Source organism: Rana temporaria, chromosome 2 (genome assembly GCF_905171775.1).
Source record: "Rana temporaria chromosome 2, aRanTem1.1, whole genome shotgun sequence".
In the NCBI taxonomy this organism is placed as follows: domain Eukaryota; kingdom Metazoa; phylum Chordata; class Amphibia; order Anura; family Ranidae; genus Rana; species Rana temporaria.
This window is the reverse complement of record NC_053490.1, coordinates 353,197,717-353,218,634: the sequence shown is the minus strand read 5'-3', so window position 1 is coordinate 353,218,634 and position 20,918 is coordinate 353,197,717. Positions and strand designations below refer to the sequence as shown.

Genomic DNA, 20,918 nt, shown 5'->3' with positions numbered 1-20,918 from the left:
CGTCACTCCCGTCGTCAAATGACCTAACATCGCAGCATGCCGCGCGTGCGGCATATCAGCGATGTCCGGGAGGATCGCAGAACGCCTCCGGCAGGCAGAAGCTCCATATAGCGGGGAAGCCGCTGTGGAGCATAATGAGGGGAAAGAGGCTGATGCATCACACCCCCCCCTGCCTGCCGTGAGGCATGGGGGCAAGCCAAAAAACAAAGCAGCACTCCCTGCCAAGCGTGGGCCATGGGCGCATGTTGGACGGCAAAGTGATCACGGCCGGACCGCGGCCCCAGGAATGGCATATTACTGTAGAGATGAAATAGCAACGTTATTAAGTAAATAATGTGATCAATTAGGAATCGCAAAAAGGTTCCCACAACGCTTAGCAAGTAATGACATGTAAATATATTGAACAAAAAACTGAACTGGATAATGAGTTTAGCCAACAATCTACAACAACATCATACCTCATGAAGCCAATAAATATTATAAAAAAGGATAAATGTGAACTTGTCGTGTTCACATAGGATGCTTGTTTGTGGGGTGCCTATTTCAGTCGCCGCCCCCCGATCGAAGTGTATGTTCGATCAAAGGCCATGACGGAAGTAGATTGAGGCATTTAAGCATTATTGTTTGAAAACCACGTGTCGCTCCGAAGGGCACTCATGGTTTGAAATTTCTGGCATGTTCATAGAGGTAGAAGGGAGAATTGTTGGGTACAATACACAGCTCATGTCCTGAACCCACAAGTATCGGGTATGGGGTGCGGGTGTTTAACCACCCAAAAAAATGTTAGCAAAGGGAAAACGATACTAGCTGTGGGTTATAGGTGCTGCACACCCCTGATAGCAATTTTGATAGAAGGAAAGGTACCCCAAGGGGCTTTGAGTTGCAGCAAAAAATTAGAATGGATTCCAAAGTTCAAGAAATAATTTATTAAAAAGATACATGGTGAAAAAAAGCGTTCTAGTGGGATCAAGACATGAGTTCCAAAATACGATTTAAAAGTAGATAGATAAATACAACTATGTGAGTTCATGTAACAAAAAAGTAGACTTGTACTAGAAACCCTGACGCGTTTCGACCTTTGATAATGGAGGTCTCTTCAGGGGGAAATGATTGAAAACATGAACTCTGAAAAAAGATACATATAAATAATATTTGTTAAAACAGAAAACAAACAAATATGTATACAGTAAATTCTATACAATTATTGTTCGCCATATTGGCATAGGTAAGTATATTTACCAAAAAATCAATGTCAAAGACTGAAACCATGGGTCCACCACAGGACCCTATCACCGAGAAACAGCACCCCCAGAGAACCACATGGAATGGGAGGGTCGATGGAAAAGACCAGGCTGCAAGTAGGTGGGCGTCCTCCATGCCTACGAGAGGTCGCACTTACAGGTCCTACACTGGGCAGGGAGGGGTAAGAGGTGATGGGGGTGGAGATAGAGGGGAGCCAAACAGAACCAGCTGACAAAAAAGGAGAAGCACGGACCCGGCAAAACCTAAAAAAGTATATAAATAAAGGAGGGATTACAACCTTCAAAATACTAAATAGATGGTCAACAGGTAAAGGAAGAAAAGGGAGGAGAAAGAAAAACGAAAAAGGGGACGTGCAAAGAAACAAAGTGTGTAAAGTGAAGGGTCTGGGAGAAAAGGGGTAAATGGGAATGGGAGTTCAGTAAAATGTGCTGGTGAGTGTGTGAGAGAGTAATGAGTGAATGGAGTGAATGGAGAAAACATGTTCTGGGTGTTGGTATTGAATGTGCAGTGATGGAGTGAACAGCTAGGGGACAGAAGTCCTGTTGTAAAGAGTGCGTGAAAGAAAAAAAAAAGGATGAAAAATGGCAAACACATGAAAAAATTGTATTTATAAAACAAAATAAATAAATATTTATTATGAGATAAAAGGAAAAATAAAAATAAAACAGATAAGGTGATGTGAAGATGTTGTGAGAAATGTGAGAAGTGTGATGGGAAAAAAAAGGGGTAAGGGAAAAAAAAAAAGAAAAATATTTTTTTTTTTTTACCTGGGCTGTCTAAATGGTGGGGATGAATCCTTTTAGTATAGTGAATCATCTGATTAATTGATAAGTACTACACAGATCTCCAAGATAGGCATAGGGTAGATGATGCCTGCATTGGGGTCTGAGAAAAATATATAACAAGGGAATAAGTATTAGAAAATTACATCAAATGTTTGTTTATAAGTGAGTTCATCAAAGGTGAATTCTTCATCAGGTGTGGCAGGACTTGCAGTACTGGTTAGTTAAAGTAGTGATTCCTGGAGCTACATAATGTTTGTTTTTGAGTGAGTTCATCAAAGTCTTTGAGAGATGGGTTGGCACATGGGCCCACTGTACCACAGCTGGGTACAAAGCTCTGGGGAGACATGGGTGGGTTCCTACAGTGCAAAGTTCATTCATCTGTACTGCTCCCATCTTATTCCATGTAGTTTTCTCTTGGTCTGCAGCATCTGTTTGAGTCTTTTTGAGTAGGCTTCTGGCTGTGAATGGTATATCCCCACGAAGTCTGTGGTTTGAGCCTCTAAAGGGGTCATGGCTGCTTGTTTTGCTGTTTCATCGGCAAGGTAGGGTAGTTTCCTCTGGCTTCTGGTGTGGTTCTCTTTCCATGGGCTTTAACCTTGAGTATTGCTACTTGTTCAGGGAGTTGGAGTGCTGTCAGGAGCGCATCTATTGCTTTGCCATACTTCACTGGAGGTCCAGCTGTAGTCAAGAAGCCTCGAGTCTTCCATATCACCCCAAAGTCTTGGGCCCAGTGCATACCGCACATCGGTATAGATGTTTGCTGTTCGTCCTTCTGCAAGCTGGCAGGCTACTGTAAGGGCATAAAGCTCAGCCTCTTGAGCAGACATGGATGCTGGGAGCGAGGCGGCTTTCATAACTGTAGTCTCTGTGGTAACCGCATATCCTGTATGGTAATTGCCGAACAAATCTTCAAATCTGGAGCCATCAACATACAAGGTGAGTTGAGGATCTGGGATCGGTGAATCCAGGACAGAGGGTAGATGGGTGGTTTCCGCCTTCATGAGTTCAAAGCAATCATGTTCATGTTCATCCAAGGTAGGAGCAGGTAAGTCTGTGTTCTCTTCTTCCTGTTTGTCCAGAGACAAGAGGAAGAAGGGTAGCGGGGTTCAGCTGCTGGCATCGAAGCAGTGTGACATTGTCAGGCAGGAGTAGAGTGCATTGTAACCGGAGGTGGCGGGCAGAGGATATATGCTTGGGCTGCACTTGATTCAAGATGGTAGAGATATCGTGAGGGGCAAGTAGCTGTAGGGGATAACCCAGAACAAAATCCAAAGTTTTGTCCAATAGGGCCTGGGCAGCAAAAACAGCTCGGAGACAGGATGGGCCTCCTCTAGCAACTGAGTCCAGCGGGCAGAATAGTAACCAATCGGGCGGTTACGGAGTCCATAACTTTGTGTCAACACCCCCGAAGTGTGGCCCTGGGTCTCAAGAAATAAACCAGCTTAAGGGCTTTCCATAGTCAGGGAGACCGAGTGCAGGAGCAGAGCTGATCGCCTTTTTTAAAAGGTAAAAGTTAGTAAGGGCTTCTTCGGACAGCACAAAGGGGACACATGGCAGGTTGTCATACAGTGGCTGCATGAGAAGGGAAGCCACAGGTATCCAGGCTCTGCAATATGAGATCAGTCCCAAAAAAGCATGTAGGGCCTTGGCGCTACTGGGGGGCGAAATGGCTTGGATGGCTTCAACGCGTTGTTGCGTAATGTGCTTCGCGCCATGAGATATGCAATGTCCCAGGAAGACAACATGGGAAGAGCACCACTGTAATTTCTCTTTTGAGGCCTTGCATCCTTGTTGAGCTAGGTACACCAGAAGGCTCACAGAAGATTGTTCCGCTGTTTCCTGAGAGGGGGCACAGACGAGCAAGTCATCCACATATTGGAGAACCACAACCAGGTCCGGGTGGGGGTTAGCCCAGTTGGAGAGGATGAGGGACATGGCCTTGGTAAACTGGTTGGGCGAGTTCTGTGCGCCTTGAGGGAGAACAGCCCAGGTATACTGTTTTGAGGTGTGGGTAAATGCAAACAAGTACTGGCAGGAGGAGTCCAATGGCACACTAAAGAAGGCATTTGCCAAATCGATGACAGTGAAAATCTTTGCAGATGGGGGAACCCCTGACAGAAGAGTGTGCGGATTGGGGACAAGTGGTGTCTCCAAAACGGTGGCCTCATTCACTGCTCTAAGATCCTGTACCAACTGAAACTTATCCGGGTGACCCTTGGGGGTCTTCTTTTTAATAGGAAACAAATGGGTATTGCAAGGGGAAGTACAGGGTATCAGGGCACCATTCCCCAACAAAACTTCAATTTGCTCAGTAATCGCCTGAGTCTGGACAGGTTTGAGGGGGTATTGTGCCCTTCTGGGAAGAACAGCTCCTGGTTTGAGAAGGACTACTACCGGGGGAACTGACAACCTACCTACATCATCCGGGCCAGTGGACCAGAGGCAGGAAGGTATTTGATCAAGGAAATGGTCAGGGATAGGGGTTGATGAAACCTGCAGGGCCATCAGGATGGGGAGGGAACATAATGCTGACGTGTCACCCTCACTCAGGGCTGTGGACACGGAGATGGACCCATCAGCATTATACAAAATGGAGGCCTGAAGCCTGGAAAGAACATCCGCCTCCAAGAGATTGAGGGGACAGGTGTTCGAAACCACAAATCTTGCCAACAATGCGGGGGTAGTACCAACCTGTAGAGGTCTTGTGAGGGGGCTGGACCGAGACTGACCGTCCACACCCACACAGGACACATCTATAGAGGATAAGTAGTAGGGGTCAGGGATTTCTGCCTCCCGAATGACACTACGACAAGCACCTGTGTCCACAATAAATTTGGTGGGGCGGCCCTCTATAGGAATCAAAATGTTCGCTAGAGGACCTGCCCCTGACCGAGTTGTGGCGGCCATTATTGGAAGGGAAGGGGAGGAGGCAGAGGACACAGGGTTGCCGTCATCCTGTGCGACAGGTTGAGGCCGCTCCCCTCGGGGAGGAGGAGGGAAATCCCTGGCATTCGGGCGCTGGTCATACCTGGAGTCAGGGTATTGATCATACCTGGAGTCCGGGTACTGATCATACCTGGAGTCCGGGTACTGACCATACCTGGAGTCCGGGTACTGACCATATATGGAGTCCTGGTTTCAATCATACCCACGGTCATACTGGGGGGGTCACGGCTAAACCGTCTGGGGGCCCTACAGTTCCTCTGGTAGTGACCCAGATTCCCACAATTAAAGCAAGTAACCTGGGGTCTTCGGGACTGGCTGGGAGCCACAGCCAGTGGCGGGTTGGGTGTCACAGTCATTGGTTGGGTGGGAGACACAGTCATTGCCGGGGCGGAAGTCACAGGCATTGGTTGGGTGGGAGTCCCAGACATTTCCAGGGTGGAAGTCACAGTTATCAAGGGTGTCACCTCTTGGAGTGGGTGTTGTACTTCTAGACCTTTAGCAACAGGCAATAAGGCATCTAAGGCTAATGTCCTATATTCTGGACGGGCCACTATCAGTCCCTTCCGTATCGGTTCTTTCAAACCTGCAACGAAAGCACTTGATAGCATTTGATAATGGGCTTTGGTATGTAAAGAGAATCCTAGATCAGTAAAGAGTGAGTCTCATATAAAACTTTTCCACTGACTCCGTCGGGTCTTGCGTCACATCCTGAATGCTAGTGGCCTGATCTGCTAATTTACCCCTAGCCCAGTCCTGTAGCTGTTCACAAAACACAACCCCTGAGTAATATGAGACCTCGCTCTCTAGCCGGGCATTATTAAAATGTTTCTCCATTATGGGCCAGTATGCATCTCCTGCTTTAATTTCACACAAGCTAGCTAAATTCTTCCATGCCGACGAGTACGTCTTTTGGATCTGTGCAATTCTACGATAAAATGGCATAGGATGTAACTCGGGGTCAGGGAGCGAAACTACTAGGGTGGATGCTTGCGAGGGGGAAAAGGAGGCATACCTGAGCGGAGCGTCTGGCAGCATACGGCCGGGCCCCCGAATTCCAGGTTATCTGGTCCTGCAGGCCCTGGGTTCTACACCTCTCATCAGGACCTTCCCAATCAGAACCTGCTGGGTCATAGGAAGGTAGGCTGAGGGCTTGGCTGGGGGGTGGGGGCGGTAGTGCTGCAGGAGGGACTAGTGCCCTAGCAGGGGTAGACTGAAGGGGCCCTGATACTGGAGCGTATTGAGCGGAGGCAGCGGATGGCTGAGCCATTGAGTCCGATACTGCAGGCATCACCGGGACGACGGCCGGTGGGCAGTAAAAGCTGCCATCTATGTTCAATACTGGACATAGGGGATAGAGAGGTGTGGGTTGGGGGGTTGTGAGACAGGAGGTGGGCCTGTTTGCAAGGGGGAGGACTTCTGGGGGAGGTCCTCCGACTTACAACTGCATTCGTGGCAGAGCCCAGGGTGGTCAGGATGTGGGAGTCCGGACCTCCCACATTCCTTACACGCCCAGTTGGAGCCACCCTCATAGGGAGGGGGCATGATTTTACCTTTGTGATATACATACATCAGCCCCTCCTTATTCTGTACTTCCTGTTCCACCCACCCCTCATCCATCAGACCTCGTGCAACACTTAGCCAAGCTTCCGCTGCTGAAAACAAATTACTATTAGCTAACAAGCCCTTCTTTTCAATTAACAAGACCCTCCAGTGTTCTGGTTGAAGGCGGCTGCCACAATTAGCCTTTTACACCCTGCTGACCCTCCCGCTGAAGCACAAGGTCATAGGCTAGTGTACCCTCAGCTGGCCTAGTAAGTTGGGAGCCCATGCTTAACCCTCCCTTAGGTAATGCACCAGAAATGGGCTAAAATCTAGCTCCCCAACAGAAATATGAATTATGCAAAACAGGAGAGAATGTTAAAAAGAAAGAGAGGGAAGTAACTAAGGTAAAGAAGAGGAGAGGGCAGCAGTGAAGGGGTGAACAAAAAAAAAGGGAGGGAAAAATAAAGAAAAACGGAGGAGAGGAGGGGGGGGGTGTCAGCAGAGGAATAAACACGAAAAGGCGGGAAAAATAAAGAAAAATGGAGGAGAGGAGAGGAGAGGAGAGGAGAGGAGGGGGGTGTCAGCGGAGGGATGAACAAGAAAAGGCGGGAAAAATAAAGAAAAATGGGGGAGAGGAGGGGGGGTGTCAGCGGAGGGATAAACAAGAAAAGGTGGGAAAAATAAAGAAAAATGGAGTAGAGGAGAGGAGGGGGGGTGTAAGCGGAGGGATGAACAATAAAAAGGTGGGAAAAATAAAGAAAAATGGAGGAGAGGAGAGGAGAGGAGGGGGGGGGGGTGTCAGCGGAGGGATAAACAAGAAAAAAAGAAAATGGAGGGGGAAAAAAAATTCAAACTGCTGTAGATTAAAAACAAAAGTCAGCAACAAGAAAAGCCAGATACATTTACAGATATATATATGCAGAAAGAAAGAGCAACCAGCGTGCGTCTCTGAAAAAAAAAGTAATTAATTAACCACGTGTTCCCTCCAGACTGGCAAGGAGAGGGTTAATATGAAGAGAAGGGGTGAGGTTGCGAGGCATCATATTAGTTAGAAGTAGGCAGGAAAAAGGAAAGAGGACGTAAGTTTGATAGATTTCTATTCAGTCAAACACATTGTTTTCCAGCATAAAAAGAGAAAAGTTAAGTATGCTTAGAGAGAAAGAGAGAGAATTAATTAAGCACTTCTCATTGAACCAAAGAGTTAAAGGGGGGGGGGGTTAATATGAAGAGAAGGAAGGGGGAAGAGGGGTGTGGGTGGCAGCGCAGGGGTTTAAAAGAAACAGGCGGGAAGAAGGGGAGAAGAGAGAAGAAGAGAAAAAAAAAAGGTTTCTTTCTTTGAAAGAATTGGCAAACTAGGCAGCAAGGAGAGGGTTAATATGAAGAGAAAAGGGAGGGGGGATTTGAAGCTGCTGGTGGGGGGGCGATGAAAGAGAAAGAAAGAAAGTCTTTGAGAAGGAATTACGTGCAGCAAAAGAGGGGTCGGATGTCTGTCCTATGGAGAAAAGCATAAAAGACAGAGCAACCTTAGGCATAACAGGTTATAGCACACAAATAACAATAAGCAGTTAGGATAACATTAATACAACATTAAACAACACACAATCTGAATACAGCCATTTTCAGTGAGTCTGTCTGCAAAACTATAACCCCTAACCCCAAGTAATAAAATAAAAGAGATTTAGAATGTGTACCACAAGAACACACAAACCAAATCCAATAAACCTCTTAACTCCCTTAGCCAAGACAACACCCAAAAGACAACCCCCTCTCCTCTTAGCCAAGCAACCTTAACTCTCTTAGTTAAGTCAACCCCACCAAAAAAACTCTTAGCTCCACTTAGCTAAGTGCACCCCCAAACCTACGAAGAGGGGGATTATTCCACTCGCCTCCTACAGACCTCGACTAAAAGAAAAGGCCATATTCAAATGAACACAGAACAACATGAACGACAGGACAAATATCACAGCAAAGCAGTGCAAGCCGACGGGTTCTCTTTTTTCTTTAAAAAAGTTTTGGACAAGAATAAATACTGTCTTTGCAAAGGCTAGGAATTTGCAGACAAGCTGTATGGAAACAGAGGGTGTCTAAATTTAAATCAACACAATGCAGGGAGTCAAAAACTCGCACTTACCGTGTTTAGGGGTTCATGACGCCCTATTCAATGTTAGACGGTCCCTCAATTCTCAGCCAGCTCCTTGCCGATCAGCGCAGTCCTGCTTGAGTTCAAAATAAACACGATGGGCGCCAATTGTCAAAGATTGATTTCCTGTCTCCTGTCCTGTCCTGTCCTGTCCTGTCCTGTCCTGTCTCCTGTCCTGTCCTGCGTGGTTTACTGGCCTAGACTCTTGTAACAAGAAGAGACACACACACACACACACACACACACAACACACACACACACACACACAGCTCTCTTGCTTTTCAGAGTGGAGAAAAGGGCTGAGCTTCAGCCGAGCATCAGTTTTATTAGCCTCATGAAATCACAGGGCATACAGTTGATTGGTTCACATTAAACAGACACACCCACTAATCCTCCCACTCACCCACGGACCCACCCATTCACCCTCCCCTCACCCACCCCTCCTGTGACCACATGTCCAAGTCCTTTGTTTGATACTAAAGCACAGGGGTTTCTTGATCAACTTTGCAAGGGTTGCCTAGTCCAAACAGATGAATACAAGAAGCAGACAGAAGGTGGAGGAGAAGATTTAGCATAACAGTTCTTGTTACAAAATTCAAAAGTTTCTTTCAGTCATCCAAAAGTCAATGGTTTCCTTTCAAACAAGCTCCCCTGAGTGTGTGGTAGGGGGATGGGGGGGACATCTGCTCTTGGTTTCAAATAGCTTTTGTCCTTCATATGTATAATGCTGAATTCATAACTTTAAAAACCATCATATATCATTCCTGATATAAACTCTTTAAGGAAAATAAACACTTGTTGTGATACATATATTTCACAGATGCATATAATTAATATAAAAAACAATATAACTTCATAAAAAAGAAATTAAGATAATATAAAAAGGATAAGACAAATTAAACTTAACCACTTGACAACTGGGCACTTAAACACCCTTAATAACCAGAACAATTTTCAGCTTTCGGTGCTCTCACATTTTGAATGACAATAACTCAGCCATACAACACTGTAACCAAATGAAATTTGTGTCCTTTTTTTCCAACAAATAGAACTTTCTTTTGGTGGTATTTGATCACCTCTGCGTTTTTTATTTTTTTCGCTATAAATGAAAAAAGAATGAAAATTTTGTAAAAAAATTAATTTTTCTTCATTTCTATTATAAAATTTAGCAAAAAAAAACATGTTCTTCATAAATTTGGCCTAAAATGTATACTGCTACATATCTTTGGTAACAACAAAAAAATTTGGATATTATTTAGTCTGGGTGAAAGTTATAGGGTCCACAAGCTATGGTGCCAATATCTGAAAATTTATAAATTTGATCACACCTGAAGTACTGACGTCCTATCTCATTTCTTGAGACCCTAACATGCCAGAAAAGTACAAATACCCCCTAAATGACCCCTTTTTGGAAAGAAGACATTCCAAGGTATTTAGAAAGAGGAATGGTGAGTTTTTTGAAGTTGTCATTTTTTCCCACAATTCTTTGCAAAAATCAAGATTTTTTTTTATTTTTATTTTTTTTCACAAAATGTTCATATTCGCAGGTTATTTCTCACACACAGCATATGCATACCACAAATTACACCCCAAAACACATTCTGCTATTCCTCCCGAGTATGGCGATACCACATGTGTGCGACTTTTACACAGCATGGCCACATACAGAGGCCCAACATGCAGGGAGCACCATCAGGCGTTCTGGAACACCCAGACCAGTTCTGACATTCCTCTCCTACATGTAAAAATCACCATTTATTTGCTAGAAAATTACATAGAACCCCAAAACATTATATATGCTTTTTTAGCAAAGACCCTAGAGAATACAATGGCGGTCGTTGCAACTTTTTATTGCGCATGGTATTTGCACAGCATTTTTTCGAATGCGTTTTTTTGGGAAATAAAACAGTTTTGTGCTTTTAAAAAAAAAAAAAACATTAAAGTTAGCCCAATGTTTTTGCATAATATGAAAGATAAAGTTACGCCGAGTCAATAGATACCCAACATGTCACCCTTCAAAATTGCACACGCTTGTGGAATGGCGCCAAACTTCCCTACTTAAAAATCCCCATAGGTGACGCTTTAAATATTTTTACTGGTTACATCTTTTTAGTTGGAGAAGAGGTCTAGGGCCAAAATTATTGCTCTCGCTCTAACGTTCGTAGCGATACCTCACATGTGTAGTTTGAACACCGTTTTCATATGTGGGCGGGACTTACGTGTGCGGTCGCTTCTGTATACGAGCACATGGGAACAGGGGCGCTTTAATTTTTTATTTATTTTTTTATTGTTCATTTTACTTTATTTATTTTAGTTTGACACGTTTTTCCCCAAAAATAAATGTTTTGATCACTTTTATTCCTATTACAAGGAATGTAAACATCCCTTGTAATAGGAATATAGCATGACAGGTCCTCTTTACAGTGAGATATGGGGTCAATAAGATCCCACATCTCACCTCTAGGCTGGGAAGCCTGAAAAAAAATAAACGATCCTGGCTTCGATCGTAGCGGTGAGTCGGAAGCACCAGAGGGCGAAGGGAGGGGGGACGTCCCCTTTCGCCTCCCGTAAGAACGATCAAGAGGTGGAACAGCTGCCATGATCATTCTTATGGTGTAGGGAATCGCTGGCTGAAAAAGATGATATCTGAATGATGCCTGTAGCTGCAGGCATCATTCAGATATCCCTGCACAAAGTCAAGGACGTTATATGATGTCCGGCGGGCGGGAAGTGGTTAAAACGCATTTTTTTCCCCATTTTCCGGGTATTGCAGAGTATTGGTGCGTGGGTATTGCAGAGAATTGGTGCGTGGGTATTGCAGAGTATTGGTGCGTGGGTATTGCAGAGTATTGGTCCGTGGGTATTGCAGAGTATTGGTGCGTGGGTATTGCAGAGTATTGTGCGGGGGTATTGCAGAGTATTGGTGTGTGAGTATTGCAGAGTATTGTGCGTGGGTATTGCAGAGTATTGGTGCGGGGTATTGCAGAGTATTGGTGCGGGGTATTGCAGAGTATTGCGCGGGGGTATTGCAGAGTATTGCGTGGGGGTATTGCAGAGTATTGCGCCAGGGTATTGTAGAGTATTGCGCGTGGGTTTTGCTGAGTATTGCGCGTGGGTATTGCAGAGTATTGCGCATGGGTATTGCAGAGTATTGCGCGTGGGTATTGCAGAGTATTGCGCGTGGGTATTGCAGAGTATTGCGCGGGGGTATTGCAGAGTATTGCGCGGGGGTATTGCAGAGTATTGCGCGTGGGTATTGCAGAGTATTGCGCGTGGGTATTGCAGAGTACTGACAGGGAAGGAAGAGTATTGCTGGGGGTATTGCACAGTATTGGGGCAGGGGGTTGCAGGGATGGCTGAGCAGGGATGGATGGATCTGTGACTGCAATAGTCACAGATCCCTCCACAGCGCTGCTGACACCCGTGCTCCCCCTCTCACACTGTACCGATCGGTACAGAGAGAGGAGGGAGGAACCGGCGTCATCAAATGGGGCGCGCGCGGGAGCGCAACTCCGGGAGGACGTTATAGAACGTCCACCCCCAGTTAAGGAACCACCCTGCAGCCGTTATTTTACGGCTAGTGGTGGTTAAGTGGTTAACTTAAAAATAGGCATATTATTATAATCTATCACAATACCACATTCACACGGTCGTGGGAATAATTTCTCCCAGACTAACGAGGGTGACACCACTTTGCTGGCAGGAGTGTCACCCCCACATTCACACACCAGTCACACTGTAGCCAGCACTCCTCACCGTGTGCTTAAAAAAAAAAAAAAAAGGCTCATGACCTGAGCATTCAAAAAAAAACTCAACTCCTGAGTCCAAAAATAATAAAGCCACTCATTTGGGCTGACGGGGGCTGCGCCTGGTGGCAGCTCTCTGGCTCCTCAGCTGCCTGGGGGGAGCCTGGGGTGGGGGGTGGGACATCTGGAGGTGGCTCATCCCCGTTTGTGCCACTCCTGGCAGGTGATGGCTGCCTGCCCTCCAAGGCCACGGCAATTCGGCTCAGGAAGTGGTTAGTCTGGGCCTGCATCCTCAGCTGGCGGGTGAAGTTATGCCGCTGGTTGCGCTGCCTCTGCCTCCCCACCTCCTGGATGGCAGCCGTGTTGGCGTGGATGGCCTCAGTAAGGGTTTGAACCTCTGCCACTAGGTTCAGTGGTGGCCTGCAGCTCCCCAATGCAGGTGACCACTGCTGCACTATTGGCATTGCCATCCTGCACTGCGTCATAAATCTGGGCAGTGTTTTCTGCCACCCGCTGCAGGTGCTTGGCTAACTCCCCCATATGCCGGGTCTGCTGGCCCTGGTCCAGGGCTAGTTGGTCCTGGACACTTAGAGGTACACCCCTAGTCTTCCTAGGGGCAGAAGACGCTTGCGAGCGGGTGTAGGGTGAGCCCCTTGAGGGGGTTCCCCTGCTGGTGCCTGACACAGAGGGGCTTCCCCTGATGGGGGGGGTTGTGAGAGGGCCCAGGCAGAACACTGGACTCCTCTATAATGAGGCCTATCTGCCCAAGGTCCACCGACTCCTCCACCACCTCCTTGAGAGGAGAGGTGTGGCCACTCCCCTCCACCGCTGGATCTACGAGGTCTGGCTGCCGCCTATCAGTGCCCATCCGTTCCGCCCATCAGTGCCGCATATTAGTGCCCATCAATGCCACCACATCAGTGCCACCTCATCGGTGCCCATCAGTGCCACCTTATCAGTGCCCGTCAGTGCAGTACCATCAGTGCCCATCAGTGAAGGAGAAAACATACTTATTTAAAAAAATTTATAACAGAAACAAAAAAACTATTTTTTTCAAAATATTCGGTCATTTTTTTATTTTTTTTGCAGAAAATAAAAATCCCAGAGGTGATCAAATACCACCAAAAGAAAGCTCTATTTGTGGGTACAAAATGATAAAAATTTTGTTTGGGTACAGTGTAGCATGACCGCGCAATTGTCATTCAAAATGCAACAGCGCTGAAAGCTAAAAATTGGTCTGGGCGGGAAGGTGTATATAATGCCAAGTACACACGATCACTTTTCGGCATGAAAAAAACTATTTTTTTTTTTAAATGTCATTTTTCGGCTTCTGAAAAACGAGCAAAAAAAAACACGAACATGGTGCATTTTTTCATGTAGTTTTTCAAAATGTCGTTTTTCGTGTTGTAAAAAATTATCGTGTGTGGGCTAAAACGACGTAAAAAACCTGCGCATGCTCAGAAGCAAGTTCTGAGACGGGGGCGCTCGTTCTGGTAAAACTACCATTCAGAATGGAGTAAGCACATTCTTGAAATTATTGCATTGTGAAATGCAGCGCATTCTTTTCTTCTTTTTAATGCTACACTAATCCTCATTTTTTGCTGCTGATATTGTTACATAGTTATGACAAGCGTTTTACTTTATTATTTATTGTTATCTAATGTTTTTTTTATTTTTTTCCTTTTTTTAGCCAGATCTCCATCTAAAAATATTAATGCATATTTTTAATATTTTAATGTAGCTCTTCTTTTTTGGTAATTAATTTGATAATATTTTAGACTGCTTTACATTTTTTTAATTTTTTTTGGAGTGTGTTAAGTTACCACAACAACATAATTATTTATTCTTCCCCCGGCGCAATACTATGCAATACCCCCGCGCAACATCTTCTCTTTTTCCTTACATTGCTATTGTGTGTATAACACTTTGTTGTTGCCGCTTAGTTAGATTATTATTTATAGGTGCGTTTTTCAGCACAGTATTTTCCTGTTTTTTCCATAATTATTTATTCTAATTTACCCACAAGGAGGTTAGTGTCCCCTTGTTAATTTGAAAATGTTATTTTTAGTAATGTCTCTGCCTACTCACTACCGATCTCTCTATTTTAAAGAAAAACACATGGTCACATTTTGTCAGCAAACCAAAAAAACATTTATTCTGGTATAATCAAAATAAAAGCAATTAAAGACTGATGGCAAACTAAAAACAAACTTAATAAAAACAAAGAAGCCAAGGAAGGCAGCACTGGAGAGCGTGCTTGCATATGTACCGACAAGGGTCCCCAAAGAAAACAAGCAAGGCTGTGAGCCAAAAAATTAGACCATTAGGGGCACCATCTCAACGCTTGGACTTGGTAGTCTTCTTCCCTGCAGTCTTCCCTGCAGTCTTCCCTGCAGACCGAGTCCTTGGAGGCTGGGTTCCTTGAGGCGAGCTTGTGCCAGGAGTAAGACCCAGAGCAGGCTCAGGAAGAGGAGGAGCAGGAGCAGGACTAGGAGCAGGAGGAGCAGCAAGGACAGGAGGAGTGATCCGCACAATGTCGGTGTCTTCATCGAGCTGCCCCAGTGAGGCGATGCTTATGGCCTTAAAGATGATGGTTTCACAGCGCACACGCTGGCCCCGCTCCATTATGGTGCTTGGCAGCGATGAGCGCTGCAAAACCCTCTTCTTCTCTGGGTTGCTCTCAGAGGGCCGCAGTTGCCTCACGAAGCAGGGCCTGGGTCTCCACCTCCATTTGGAGAAGCCTCCTGGCCCTTTTCGTGGGAGTGCGGAGAGGAGGAATCCGTGAGATGGTATCACGTCGACGTGCCTCCTGTCTCCCCCCGGGGCCTGCCTCCCCCTGGCTCCCAGTGGGCTCTGCCACCTCCTGTCTTGCAGTAGGGGCTGCCTCCCCCTGGCTCCCTGTGGGGCCTGCCTCCCCCTGGCTCCCTGTGAGGCCTGCCTCCTCCTGGCTCACTGTGGGCTCTGCCTCCTCCTGGCTTTGCTCTGTCTGTGTATAAAAAAAGGTACATATTTTATTTGTTGTCTTCATAAATTACACACATTTTTCAAATCATGACAGGTGCAAATTGAATGCCAAAAAATATTACACACAGGGCTGCCATCCTGAATTATGGGGCCTCTTACACAGCTTCAGACATGGGCCCCCTGGAGCAGGGGGGTTGCTGCCGCCTGAAATTGAGAAGCGGGGGGCCTTTACCCAAAATATAAAATTAGTGAAAAAAAAATATATTTCTAAAAATTGATTCTTACAAAAAAGGGGACATAATTCACGTCGACGTTCAAAAAATGACGTCGGTGCAACATCATTTCGCGCAAAGCACGGCGGGAAATTTCAAAACGTAGCATGCGCAGTACGTTCGGCGCGGGAACGCGCCTAATTTAAATGATCCACGCCCCCTACCCGGATCATTTGAATTAGGTGGGCTTGCGCCGGAGGGATTTACGCTACGCCGCTTTGTGAATCAATCACTTGCCCGTAAAACTTGCGATACGTTACGCCGCCGCAGATGTACCTGAATCTGGCCCTTTGTTTTTATTTTGTATGTTTTTAGTTTGCCACAGTATAGGCAGATCCTTCCACCTCTGCACAAATTCTGTGAAGAATTCAGGGTCTTTGAAGGCATCTATTATTTCTGCAAGTCAAAATTAAATATAAAAACCTAATGTCAGTCAAGCCTCTACTACTAATAAGATTTCTCCCTCATCCACTGATCACTAATAATAAAGTCCAAAATCAAGTTACGTACCGTCGTATGACACAGTCGTTTCTTCTGCCTTCTTCCACAGACTGTGAATGCTGTTTTACTCATGTGGTATCCCTTTATACACTGCGCATGCGTGAAGCTCTGCACGTTTCCCCGCCCCTGACGTTCGATCTAGTACTTTCCCCGCCCCTTCTCGCTCGTTTAATGAGAAACATCATGAAGGACATGCATAATATGGCAAACTCAAGCCAGGAGTAAGGCCAGGCGGAAGAAGCACACACCAGAACCCAGAGCAGGAGGTACAAGGCCTCAAATATGGCCTTTGAGGAGATGGTGGCCATAATAAGGAGGGAGGACTATGATGGGAAACATGGCCCTTACAAATATCCCAACAAGCTCAAGGCCCAAATCATGGAGAAAGTGGTGAGTAGTCTCCGCCAGAAATTTGGGGTGCGCAGGTCCAAAGAACAGCTCAGGAAAAGGTGGTCTGACCTAAATTAAGGGAGCAAGAGCAAATGAATAAGACCAAAAGAATCATTAGAAGAAGTAAGTAATTTTCCTGTGTAATCTTTTTTTTTTTGCGGCATGTTCTTTTTCTTTCAGGTTGTACTGTATGCATTTCATGTTTGTGTGCACAATAATTGGTCGTAGGAGTCGTCGTTCATTTGATCACTAATAATAAAATACGATTTTTTGGTCTGATACAATGTTTATGTTATCATGCCTATTTCTAGGCATGGCCAAATGGGAGTTTATACACTGTATCAGACAAAAAGATCGTCTTTTATTATTAGTGATCGAATGAACGACAAATTATTGTGCCCACAAACATGAAACTTGCGACATCTTGATTTTTTTTATGTGAGACCAATTGTGGAATTAATGTGTGTTCTTAACTAGATTTTATTCATCAAAATTAAGTCAATATACAGTAAAAGGAGAGTATGCTCAGCAGTTGGTTACACATGTGGACTCAGTAGCACAATTGTTGGCCACAAGAACAACCTATTTATGGTGTCACACACAGGTGATCCACTGGATACTTGGTTTGCTTCCATGTAGAAAACTTGACCAAAGATAGAGAATTTATGGAGCTTTGGGAATGGATACAATCCTGTGTTCAGCTTAGAAGGGTTGTAAAAAACCAACAGGAATTCCACACTTTATAAAATGAATGATTCATATTCCTCTTTCAAGCCACTAATCTTTTTAAATCATGTTTCCCTTTTCTTCAATCTCATAGGGCGCAATCAAGCTTCTAGGCAGGAGCAGCAAAACACCACACAAGCCCCACCCCCACGGGATGTTGAGGAAGTGGAAAGTGCCACCACAGCTTCAGGTAATAGATGTAGGCCTGCATAATTTTTGGTTTGTTTCCAAATTTCAGGAGCTAGCTATTCGTGCTGGGGACGGGTTGGACACCTACAGCGCCCAGCTGTTAATAGGAGAGGTGTTGTCCTGCAGGGCTGACATTGAAGATATACATATCTCTTTAAGGCAGATTAGAGAGAAAACAAAAAGGGTGGAACGAAAACTTAAAAATGTGATGGATGTTCTGGGGAGGGTTTAAATATTTTTTAATGTTTTATGTTTTTTTCTAGGCATGTTTTTTTTTCTCAATTTTATGTATGAAAAAAAAAAAAAAAGATTTTATATGTATGAAAAAAAAAAAAAGATTTTATATGTATGAACAAAAAAAAACAGATTTTAGATGAATAAAGAAAACAAAAAATAAAAAATAAACAGATTTTATATGTATGAAAAAATAAGAAAAAAAATAAAGATTTTATATAAATATATTGTTTGTCCAAACACTTAAGGAATCACGTTTATGTTAAAAAAAAGTTTTTTTATGTTAACCAAATACTAAAAAACTGTTTCTATATGTTAAAAAAAAAATAAGAAAAAAGTTTTGATATGTTACAAAATAAAGATCTTTGGATACTCAACAATGTGTGGCTTATTATTATATTAATGCTGGCTAAAATAAATAATCTAGATTTGTGGTGTTTACATTGACAATGATGGGTATTTAGTACATAAAAAAACATGGCACTATGATAACCTAAGAGAAAGCTAAATAAACCCAAATTATTAAAACAAGAAAAAAATAACAGACTTTTTCTTGCAGAAAAAAGATTTATTCAGCAAGATCTGGCATTGGAATGGCCCCCTCCCCATAAAATACTCAACATATCTTTGCCGCACAGCATGGGCGCTTTGGGGGGCCAAGCCTGTATGGCTAGCCTCACGGGCCGCCACTGGAGCAACATCTCTGGCCTCATCAGGCACTTGTGTTAAGTAGGTGGAAGAATGTCTGTTAAGATAATTATGTAAAATACAGCAACATAGGATGATATGGTTCCATTTGTATTCAGCCATGTTTATTGCTGTCAGAAATAAAACGGAATGAGGCTGGCCATGATGCCAAAGGCGTTCTCAACCACCCTTCTGGCTCTGACCAGCCGATATTTAAACACCCTCCTCTCAGGGGGGAGGGTGCGTTGGGGAAAAGGCCTCATGACTGGTGCACTGCTAGAGTCCTAGCTCATTACCCCTTAAATAAAACCACCTTAAATACCCCTTAACCTAAATTAACAACATGACACCTTCTGGATTAAATGGCCACTAAAGGCCCCCTTTATTAATTCCAAAAAGGTAACATAAAATAAACTATAAAATAACTTTTTTAATAAATATATATAATCCTTTAAATAAATATATATATTTAAACATAACGGGGCAGATTCACATAGATCCGCGGCGGCGTAGTGTAAGCCATTTACACTACGCCGCCACAACTTACTGGAGCAAGTGCCGTATTCTCAAGCACTTGCTCCGTAATTTGCGTCGGTGTAGTGTAAATGGCCCGGCGTATGGCCACGTAATTCAAAGGGGGCGGCTTGTATTTTAAATTAAGCGCGCCCCCGCGCCGATCGAACTGCGCATGCGCCGGCCGTAAAAATAGCCCAGTGCGCATGCTCCGCTCACGACGGAAAACGTCAATGAAAGCCGACGTGAGCATCATTGACGTAAAGTCCTATTCGCGAACAACTTAGTAAAATGACGTAAACGACGGAAAAAGACGACACTGACCCGAGGCCATACTTAACATGGCATACGGCGGACTGACGTAAGGTTACCCCTCATATAGCAGGGGTAAACCTTACGCTTACGGAAACGACGTAAACGACGACAAGGTGGCGCAAAATCGTTCGGGAATCGGCGTATTCAGGCCTCATTTGCATAGTCAAATGAGAAATCAACGCAAACGCCACCTAGCGGCCAGCGTAGAATTACATCTAAGATCCGACGGTGTAAGTGACTTACACCTGTCGGATCTACGCCGTATCTATGCGTAAATGATTCTAGGAATCAGGCGCATAGATACCCGGGGCCAAAAACAGAGATACGACGGTGTATCTTGAGATACACCGTCATATCTCTTTTGAGAATCTGGCCCAACAACTTTTTTATTAACCCAAATAACTTTTTCCAAATATTACGTAAGAGGGATTCCTGAGAGAAGGTAAACAAGGCTATGTCATGGGCTGACACCATCTCCAAAGTATTCTGGCCTCCAGCCGTGTTCCTACCAGCTCCGAGACTTGATCGATTCCTTCACTGTTCAGCCCGATTGACCACTAGCCCACTTAACCTGATAGGGAAGTGCACTGCCCATCCCCAGAAACAGGCCCCAAACCCTACCAACCATCTTTGATATATACCACCAATATATATCTACCCACCACCAACCAACCCTCAGGAACCCCATACCTCTGCCAATACCACCTGAAACGAAAAAGACACATTAAAAACACATACCCATTCAGACAACTTCCACTAGGGAGGGAAAAAACAATCTGTGTGTTACCCTTCCTGTCCTTGGCGCCAAATGCCTAGCTCCGCCCCCCTCTGCACTTATAGAGAGCTGCATCGTGTAGCCAGCCCCCCCCTTAGCAAATGCTGTCCCACCTCACATCCTCTTCCTGGAGCAACATCCTCAGCGTTCCCCCAGTCATGTGGCCCCCTCTGGCTAGGTTCCCTTTACACTGGGGCATTCTTGACTGGTGCACTGCTAGAGTCCTAGCTCATTACCCCTTAAATAAAACCACCTTACATACACCTTAACCTAAATTAACAACATGACACCTTTTGGATTAAATGGCCACTAAAGGCCCCTTTATTAATTCCAAAAAGGTAACATAAAATAAACTATAAAATAACTTTTTTAATAAATATATATAATCCTTTAAATAAATATATATATTTAAACATAACAACCTCTTTTTTTAACCCAAATAACTTTTTCCAAATATTACGTAAAAGGTTCCTGAGAGAAGGTAAACAAGGCTATGTCATGGGCTGACACCATCTCCAAAGTATTCTGGCCTCCAGCCCTGTTCTTACCAGCTCCGAGACTTGATCGATTCCTTCACTGTTCAGCCCGATTGACCACTAGCCCACTTAACCCGATAGGGAAGGTGCACTGCCCATCCCGAGAACAAGCCCCAAACCCTACCAACCATCTTTGATATATACCCACCAATATATAGCTAACCCACCACCAACCAATCCTCAGGAACGCATACCCCTGCCACAGGCGCCCACCAGTGACCCCTTACGCGTGGACAACCCACCAAAGCCTTAAGGCTTAAGGCAAACTGTCCTGGAGCCCCAAGACCCACATATCGATCCCCACCGGGTCAAATGCACCCCGTCCCCCTAAGAAAAAGGCCAAAGTCCCCCTCTAGTTCGCAATGGCGAACCACCAACCCCCCATTATGGACCA

At 44.9% G+C, this 20,918-nt stretch overlaps 1 protein-coding gene and 1 long non-coding RNA gene across 3 annotated transcripts in view; one reads left to right on the top strand and one right to left on the bottom strand.

The window, feature by feature from the left end:
- Positions 1–20,918, top strand: part of REN (renin) — a 1,297,145-nt gene that overhangs the window by 179,433 nt on the left and 1,096,794 nt on the right. The window lies entirely within an intron of this gene.
- On the bottom strand, positions 679–8,803 carry LOC120927131. 2 transcript variants are annotated; one of them, XR_005747037.1, is made up of 3 exons: positions 8,668–8,803; positions 1,240–1,505; positions 679–1,125 (listed from the first exon to the last, which is right to left on the bottom strand). It is a non-coding gene; the product is annotated as an uncharacterized LOC120927131 (long non-coding RNA). The 2 variants fall into 2 exon arrangements; XR_005747038.1 differs by lacking the exon at positions 8,668–8,803 and adding an exon at positions 2,031–3,441.